Raw genomic sequence first — 10,208 nt, forward strand, 5'->3', positions numbered from 1 at the left:
CACGACACAAAACTCAACAGAAATCCACAGTGGGGTAACCGAAGATTGTGGTGAGCTTGCAGTAGACGGTAGTACAATTTCACTCTGGATTAATCGTTTTCGCGGTGTCCGTGTGAGCATAGACGATAATCCAACGCCGGCTGGTCTGGCCGAGCCGTTCTAGGGGCTTCAGTCTGGAACTGCGCGACCGCTACGATCGCAGGTTCGAATCCTGCCTCTGGCATGGATAGCTGATAAGGAAAAGCTGAACGAAGCGAAAAAGAGCGTAAAGAGAGCAATGAGAGAAGCATTCAACGAATTCGAACATAAAACATTGGCAAACAATCTAAACAAGAACCCTAAAAAGTTTTGGTCATATGTAAAATCGGTAAGCGGATCTAAATCCCCTATTCAGTCACTCGTTGACCACGATGGCACCGAAACAGAGGACGACCGAAGAAAGGCAGAAATACTGAATTCAGTGTTCCGAAACTGTTTCACTGCGGAAAATCGTAACACGGTCCCTGACTTCAGCCGTCGCACGGACGCCAAAATGGAAAATATTGAAATAAACGATATCGGAATTGAAAAACAACTGCTATCACTTAGTAGCGGAAAAGCATCCGGACCAGACGAGATACCCTTAAGATTCTACAGTGATTATGCTAAAGAACTTGCCCCCTTTCTATCAGCAATTTATCGTAGATCGCTGGAAGAACGTAAAGTACCTAGCGACTGGAAGAAAGCGCAGGTCGTTCCCATTTTCAAGAAGGGTCATAAATCAGATGCGAATAATTATAGGCCTATTTCGCTTACGTCAATCTGTTGTAGAATAATGGAACATGTTTTGTGTTCTCGTATTATGACGTTCTTAGATAATACAAATCTCCTTCATCATAACCAACATGGATTCCGCAAACAGAGATCATGTGAAACTCAGCTCGCCCTATTTGCCCAAGAAATTCACAGTGCCGTAGACACTGGCGAGCAGATTGATGCCGTATTCCTGGACTTCAGGAAGGCATTTGATACGGTTCCGCACTTACGTTTAGTGAAAAAAATACGAGCTTACGGAATATCGGACCAGGTTTGTGATTGGATTCAGGATTTCCTAGAAGAAAGAACACAACATGTCATTCTTAACGGTTCAAAATCTGCAGATGTAGAGGTAATTTCGGGAGTACCACAAGGAAGCGTGATAGGACCTTTATTGTTTACAATATACATAAATGACTTAGTTGACAACATCGGTAGCTCCGTGAGGCTATTTGCAGATGACGCGGTTGTCTACAAGAAAGTAGCAACATCAGAAGACTCGTACGTACTCCAGGAAGACCTGCAGAGGATTAATGCATGGTGCGACAGCTGGCAGCTTTCCCTAAACGTAGATAAATGTAATATAATGCGCATACATAGGGGCAGAAATCCATTCCAGTACGATTATGCCATAGGTGGTAAATCATTGGAAGCGGTAACGACCGTAAAATACTTAGGAGTTACTATCCGGAGCGATCTGAAGTGGAATGATCACATAAAACAAATAGTGGGAAAAGCAGGCCCCAGGTTGAGATTCATAGGAAGAATTCTAAGAAAATGTGACTCATCGACGAAAGAAGTAGCTTACAAAACGCTTGTTCGTCCGATTCTTGAGTATTGCTCATCAGTATGGGACCCTTACCAGGTTGGATTAATAGAAGAGATAGACATGATCCAGCGAAAAGCAGCGCGATTCGTCATGGGGACATTTAGTCAGCGCGAGAGCGTTACGGAGATGCTGAACAAGCTCCAGTGGCGGACACTTCAAGAAAGGCGTTACGCAATACGGAGAGGTTTATTATCGAAATTACGAGAGAGCACATTCCGGGAAGAGATGGGCAACATATTACTACCGCCCACATATATCTCGCGTAATGATCACAACGAAAAGATCCGAGAAATTAGAGCAAATACGGAGACTTACAAGCAGTCGTTCTTCCCACGCACAATTCGTGAATGGAACAGGGAAGGGGGGATCAGATAGTGGTACAATAAGTACCCTCCGCCACACACCGTAAGGTGGCTCGCGGAGTATAGATGTAGATGTAGATGTAGATGTCCTTAAGTGAGTTAGGTTTAAGTAGTTCTAAGTTCTAGGGTACTGATGACCTCAGATGTTAAGTCCCATAGCGCTCAGAGCCATTTGAACCATTTTTGATAATCCAACACCCGGAAGTGAATGGATGAACGAAGTGTGAAATATGTGGCAGAAGCTCTTGAAGAAGATCGCAGTGCAACTTGTGAGGAACTCACTGAAGCCATGGAAATTACCCCAACATCAGTTTTCCGTAATCCTACAAATGATTTGAAGAAGAGAAAAATTTCTGCGAAATGGGTCCCCCCTGTTTAATTGCTAAAGAGAAGCAGAAATACCTGGTCATTACAACCTTTGCTCAGAGAACGATTCGACAGTTAAGGTCAAGGTATTCTGATGTGGAATTGTCGCTACTGATTAGAGACTTTGAACCGGAGTGCAAATCACAGTCCAGTTAGTGGGGAGCTTCCATTTTCCCACGTCCAAAAAAATTTCGATGCGCTGAATCGAAGCTCAAGCAAACGATAATTTTTGCCTCCTTCCTTTGCAAGGAATCATCATGAGAGGTAGAGTCGCATGTGGAACAGGTACCGCAACAATGTGTTATCGTAACTACATTTGAAAAATGCGCGGAACCCGACTTCAGTTGATCGAAGTCAGGCCACTCATTCTCCACGACAATGCTCGCCCGCCTATCGGTCATATAGTACTTCAAAAACTGCCCGAATACGGATGGGAAGGATTGCCGCATATTTCCCCCAGACTGGAAATGAATGCACCAGACTTCGGCTTGTTCCCGAAATTGAGGAAACCTATGCGTGGTCGTCGGTAACTTTCTCTGGAAGAGCTTTCTATCGCCGTTACCTGATCCATTCGACAACTGAACACAAGTGATAGCCTGGATGGAATAAAAGAGCTTGCGAGAAATTGCTGTGTGGTCATGGTGAAGCAGGGACATTATAACGAAGCACTCTAAAGAGATATTGAAAAAAAAAAATAAACATCTAAGTAAAATAAAATAGTGAGAATCATGGATGAAGTGTCCCTTGTATGTTTATATATATACTTGTTGATTCTACGTAGAGTATTAAAACTGCATAAGAGATAGGAAGAATATTTCACTTATTTGGAATAACAAAATACATATCGGACAACAATCTGGAACCTAGAATTCTAAAAACTTTGTACTGAGAGTCGAGAGAGTTAAAACTTTTCTCAAAACATACAGAAGATATTTATGGAAAAAACTAACTACGAATTTCTTCGTCACAATACAAACTACCTTCAAACGTGCAAAAGATATCTACAAGAAAAAATTATCTCAAAGGTCACAAGAGTAAGACACTACTACAAAGTAATCAAACTACAGTTTATTTATGGGGCTGAAATATTCACACACACGGAGTAAGAGATATTCCACTAATCCAATATTTAATAGAATAGAATTCAAAAGTAAAGATAAAAATTATAGCATCACATTATACTGAAGGAAGAACAAACGTTGTAAGAGCAAATAAAAAAAATGGCAACGTATACTAGTGCAAATTCGCGCAGGCTACAACTTCTTGTTGGTTGAAAAGAATGAACCAACTGAACTATTAGGCAGGTAAAGGAAATCTACGAAAGTCGCAGTAAAGTAAAAATAGAAATAATTAAATATGTCGGTGTGGGTAGAGGACACTAAAAGAAAGTAGGATTAAGACTACAGGATACACAGAGTAGAGGAATTCCGTGGCAGAAATAATCAAAAGGACCGAAACAGCTAGGTGTTACGAGCGGGAGAGAGCCCATTGAGAGAGAATGAAATCAAAATAGGTACAAGGGAAAAGCTAAAGAAATATTTGAAAATACCATAATTATGTTGTTCATCACGTGGTTCAGTAGAGTCCAAAGGTGCATAATAATTATGTATGAACTTAACGGCAATCGTATATTTGTTTTTTGTGCAGCCACAAAGGACCTGAACTACGAAAAGCAATGTACCATCATCATAACTGACACCCCCTCTTGTAGCCGACCAGTGTGGCTGCTTATGTGTTTGACTGTTACTCCGACATTTGTCTGTTCCCTCTTCCTTAAATTCTATACCTGCTTCCTTTTTGTCGCTGAACTAAGTTACTGCAATAGTAACTGGACCCAAAGCTTATTTCTCCCTCTGAGCGGTGCTGTTGAAGCAACAAACTCGTAGATCCGTAGTTATGTGGACCTTTGATATATATTTATCCTGTGCGATTCGTCTGCATTTGCGAGTTTCACTCCATGTTTTTCATGCAATTCAAAATGGCTCTGAGCACTATGGGACTCAACATCTTAGGTCATAAGTCCCCTAGAACTTAGAACTACTTAAACCTAACTAACCTAAGGACATCACACACACCCATGCCCGAGGCAGGATTCGAACCTGCGACCGTAGCAGCCTTGCGGCTCCGGACTGCAGCGCCAGAACCGCACGGCCACCGCGGCCGGCTTTCATGCAAAACCGAAGTTCCTTCGATACGTAGCGGCCTGCATGCAACTGTAGTTTTGGGGCAGCTCAGGTTCGCACATTATTCCCTTCTCTTTCCGAGAGGCCCAGTTCTGTTACCGTAGAGCGGAATCCCAGCATAGCACAAGGCGTCTTTCATCACCGAACGCTCTTCGGCCCTGCTGTGTTGGTTTGCTTCTGTTTTCCTCCAGAAATTATCGCCGGTCCGAAAATAAACACAAAGAAACAAAGCAAAAGAAAAAAAAGAAACAAACCACGCCCAGTATTTCACGGCACGGCTGCGCGGCCAGTTCCATTAGCGGCCGACACCCGCTCTCTCTGTTTCGGAGATTACGCCTGGCCCGTCGAGGTCAGCGTTATCGGAGCCGGCACGCGTTGTGCGTTTACGCAGACGCAAGGATGCGCCCGAGGTGCTTCCAGCCGCCGGGCCGAGGTGGGCCAGCGTCTCCCTCGTGAATTATGGCTTTATTTCCTGCCGTTGCACGCAATCAATTTTCCCTGGCGACGCAGTTATTTTCCTTGCGCTCCGCTCGTTGTATGTTTTATACGGAAAAGAGGATTCCCTCCCGCATGGAGGATTTCCCAAGGATGCGACGCTGCTGCGCGTCGCCTCCCGAGCGACGACAAAGCCACGTTCCGGCAGAGATGTACTGCAGCTAATGCTTCCGCGATACACATCTTTTTTCAAGCAGAATTCATACAGGGATTATCTTAATTGTAAAATATTTTACACCACAGTAGCGTGACGCAGTGAGATAGCTACCGGAGTAACAAACTTGCGGTAAGGTGTCAGAAATTCTGTTTCTTTTAAAATAGTTACGAGGCTATTTTTATTTCAAGGCCCGATCGGTTGCGAAATGGAAACCATAGTAAAAAATCAAAAACGTTTTGTTCGCAACGGTTAGCTACATTTCCCAGCTACTTCCGTATATAGTCTCCTTTCCGAATCAGAAATCTGTTGTATTGCAGTACCAACTTCAAAATACCCTCGTCATACGTAGAAAGCAAACCCCTGCACTTTTTTCCTGCTTTCTACGTTTGGTTTGCAGCCCATTGTCAAAAAATTATCTTCACCTGTTATTATGAGCAAAGAGATAAAAATCTGTGGAGGGCAAAGGTAGGTGCTAAGACTCTACCCATTGAGAACACAACAAAAACGTCTTCGTTTCAGCTGTACTGTGCGGCCGAGCATTAGCAAGAACAAGGACAATACCTGATGACAGAATTCCTTGTTATGAATTGCCATTAATAGACAATTTATCTCGAATCGCCTGATCCATCTGCTGAAGAAGATCTTCGGTTGACACTCGCTTCTGTACATCGCTACATGCATCATGAATGTCTATACCTCTTGCTTCATAGTTTCTGCACCACTGTCACACTTCGCTGCATGAAATCAGGCAGAGATCCTCACCATACAGAAATCGAATGACAGCAGGCACTTCACAGCTGGCGGGATGCTATATTGTTTTAGGCACCTTTAAACGCTCAATGTGTCCTCAGAACTGAGGCGGGAAAGATCGACGGATATACTACGGACACACAGTACAACACATCTGCGCCCAGCTTCATCGAAATTTACAACTAATCGGACCCTGAAAAAGAAATAGCCCTTGTATTAAGATAGTGAAATGACGATGTCAGCATCCTGTGCTCATTCGGGAATTTTCAAAAATCTATACACCTGGGAAGGCAGAGAGCTCCAGCGGACAGAAGGGACGTACAGATGTCATGTGTTGCGTAAGCCGGTGACTGGACTATCTGTCTGATAGCAGTAGAAGGTGGATGGTTTTCGGGAGCCTCGCACCTGCCTCATTTTACCTCCTGTAAAGATCCCTTATATTCATTTTAACAGCAAGCTCAATGGATCCTGGTGGGACGGAAAAGAGGAGAAAACCCCACCCCTACCTGGGACATCCAGGTCAGAGGCTAAAGCTCTTCCCATCTGTCCTCCGCGGGCATCCAGGAGACAAAGACTAAAGTGGTCACTAATACAGCACCGCAAGCAAACTTGCTTTCTACACGTAATGTGAGTTGCTTGTTTTAAGAAATGGATATATCAGGGGTATATTATCGAATGCAGTTAATATTTCCACATAATGCTTAATGCTGCAAAAAAAATTACAGTCAATAGATGCAAGTAGCAGCGGAAACTGAAATGTAAACTTTTCTATTACGGCTCATCGAACTGGGCTCAATTGTCACTCATATCCTCCACTGCCTCAGTAGCTGACGTATTATAGTGTATCGTACACTCGTACATGTTAAAGGATATGTTCAAGTGTCGTATTTGTATTTGGATGCAATACTTCACACGTATCAGCAGTGAGTAAGGATTTTCTCTAAAATCACTGGAACATAATTGTCACAAACCCCAAAAAATGGTTCAGATGTCTCTGAGCACTATGGAACTTAACTTCTGAGGTCATCAGTCCCGTAGAACTTTGAACTACTTAAACCGAACTAACCTAAGGAAATCACACACAACCATGGCCGAGGCAGGATTCGAACCTGCGACCGTAACGGTTGCGCGGTGCCAGACTGTAGTGCCTAGAACCGCTCTGCCACCCTGGCCGGCCACAAGACTCAACCTATCGCTTCTCCAGTTCTTCATCCGTATTAGTGGAGGTGCTGCACAATTCACTTTTGGGATGCCTCTATACATTGAATTCAGAGGACTGGGGTCCTGTGGTCTTAGATGTGAATACGCAGGCCCTGCTGAACATATCAATCATCGACCTTACTGGCGTGGTAGAAACCGTCTTACATGTACAACAAATTATGTCGATCTCCTGTTGTGCATCTGCCACCTTCCCCAACGACGGATGTAGGGTGGAATCTGAGCCCGTTAGTTGAGACTTAACCGAAAAATTTACGTTTCAGATAAATTTGTTTTAACACAATATTTCATCCCGAAGTCTGTAATATGACCCAATAGTTACGACAATAAAAGAAGAAACTGAAAGCTTCCCTGACCACTTGTACAACACGGAATGAGTTTTCCCAATTTTATAGTATTTATGAACCTTTTTATTCTCTAGAAGTGTATTTATTGAATACAGTTATGAACAACTATGCTCACTGCAATCTCCTGATCAGTTATCGTATCATTAAAAGGACATTGTCGCAGACTCATCAGTGATTCCTGAAACTGGAGAAGTAAGGTCCGAGATGAAGGAGAAGTTTCACGAACCGTGACCAGAGGGTGATAGATCAGCGTTGTGCGAAAGGTAACGAAAATAAAATATCATCCTACTCAACCACCTACGCCCAAATCTCTTCGGCATAATTGAAGTAATACTTTTTTTCTGAAACTGACAAGTTTACTCAATTAAGATTTCATTATCAAAGTGAGAAGCATTAATAAAATGATAGGAATCACTCAACACAACATATATCAACATATTTCGAAATATTCTTCTAAAATTTACTTTGTGTCAGTGAACACTTACGTCGTTCAACTGTGTCAGTGTTTCCAGAATGAATTTTCACTCTGCAGTGGAGTGTGCGCAAGACAATCACTCTTGGAAGAAACGGAATTGCCGAAATATGGCTTAGCCACAGAGTTTCATTGTTTGTTAGGAAATGCCTGACACTTTGTTGATTCTTCCGATTTGTACATAGTATCTTTAAAACTCAAATTTATATTTATGGAAGGAGTAAAGTGTTTCAGTGTCGTTATACATGTAAACGAGTACCGTAACCTTTATAAGATTTCATTCTAAGCAGTCTACAACTTTAACTCTTCGTACCGTTAAGACGAAGTCGCTATGCATGAAAATAAAGAACCTAAGATGTTTTAGACAAGGTTTTATAGTCTGTACTGGCATCACTACCTCTTGAAATAACATCACACAATTGACAGTAGGATGACAATGGAACAGAATCTGGCCTCAGAGAATCCAGACACTGTCATGTGCATTTTATTCTTGCCGAATAATTTCGTAACTTTCTAAGCATGTTAACGAAGCCTTCTATCTGTTGAATAGCAAATTTGTCAAAGCTCCTTGAGCTTCTGACTCTCCTTTTATAAATTCAACAGACTACTCCCCTCGTAGAGGTCCTCGATTTAGTCTTTCCACATATCTTCTCTCTTGTGCGTTTAAGAGTGGAATTCCGTTTGCATTTTTAATGTTGCCACGAATGCTTCTAATTTAAACGAAAGTAACTTGTACTTTTGTTTATGCCGCATCAGATGCTTGGATTTCGATTTCTTCAGTTATATCCCACAGAATACAGAATTGGAAATATTGTTCTTTCATTAATCAGTATCTTCTGTCAGTTAAAGATCATTTGCAGTTACCTTCCCTCTAATGCACAGTTGTTTATACTGCTTTTTAGGTACGTCCATTCTTCCTCAACGTAACTCCCTACTGTGTTATTCATCATCACAGTACTACCTTAGACGACTTGAAATAAACATCAATATTCCTCAGTACTTCATAAATCCACTTCCTTACACACATATTACTCCAGAAAATTCTTAAGGACTTCAGAAAAATGTGATCTTAGTCTGTGTCATCTCCTGGATACGGACTAAAATCCAGTGTTTGATTTCTGTATCTTGGTCCCTATTTCTGTATCTTGGTCCCTATGTCATCCAAATAGCAATTACTTGTGTCTCTAGATCTTCTCCAAGTACACCTTCTTCTCTTCTCTAGTGTATTTCTTTCTACTACTAAAATTTTTGTAGCACATCTCAAGAGATCTGTCTCCTCTCCTTTTGTCGTAGGATCTGTTGATAGAGTTATTGCAATGTAAAATGTAACATTCGATTCTTTTCCAGACAGATCCGACACACTTGCTGTTCTCTATCTCTCCTGGAGCATTTATATCATGACGTAAATAGCACGTAAAATTTTAACAGTGTAACAACAAACACTATTAAATGCGAAACGTTATAGTGACTGTTGTGTGTGGCCTGAGTTCCCAGTTGGTGCACATCGACAGCACAGAAAGATACGTATATAGCTTCTTTTCTGTGTTTACTTCGTAGATTCTTACTTACATTGCGTGTGATTTTCGTATAGGAGGTGTAATTTAGAGTTTTAGTTACTGCAATCGTAAATTCAGGCAGGCTGTAGCGCAGTCGTTAGGCATTTGTACAGGCTAGTTCATACATTCTTTGCGTGTTTCCCTTGCCTTATCTAGGCACGCAATCGTGTTTCAGTAACTGTTGTTCAACATCGATTAGAATGGACAGGGACTGTGATTGCTGTGTTCGGATGAGGACTGAGTTGGTATCCCTTCGCTCACAGCTGCAGGCGGCGCTGATTTCCGTCGCACAGCTTGAGGCTGTTGCCAATGGGCACCACTGTGGGGAGCCGGACTTGGGTACCACGGGGATGTCGACCTCTTCCCGTCTGCCCCCAGATCGGTCTGCCGCTGTGGTTGCCCCGGTTGCTGCCCGCAGTGGGGCTGAGCCCTCGCCTGTGGTTGATTGGGAGGTCGTTCCAAGGCGTGGCAGGCAGCGAAAGACGTCCCCAGAGGCTGATCAGAAAGCCTCCCCGGTGTGTCTGACAAACAGGTTTCAGGCACTGTCTCTGGCTGACCCAGATGCAGCTGCCTGCCTTGTTTCAGAGGATGATTCTCAGCCTTCAAGGTCCGGGCAATCACAGAGGGTGGGCTTATTGGTAGTTGGGAGCTCCAAAGTTAGGCGCGTAATGGGGCCCC

Source organism: Schistocerca piceifrons, chromosome 5, assembly GCF_021461385.2.
Source record: "Schistocerca piceifrons isolate TAMUIC-IGC-003096 chromosome 5, iqSchPice1.1, whole genome shotgun sequence".
Lineage (NCBI taxonomy): Eukaryota > Metazoa > Arthropoda > Insecta > Orthoptera > Acrididae > Schistocerca > Schistocerca piceifrons.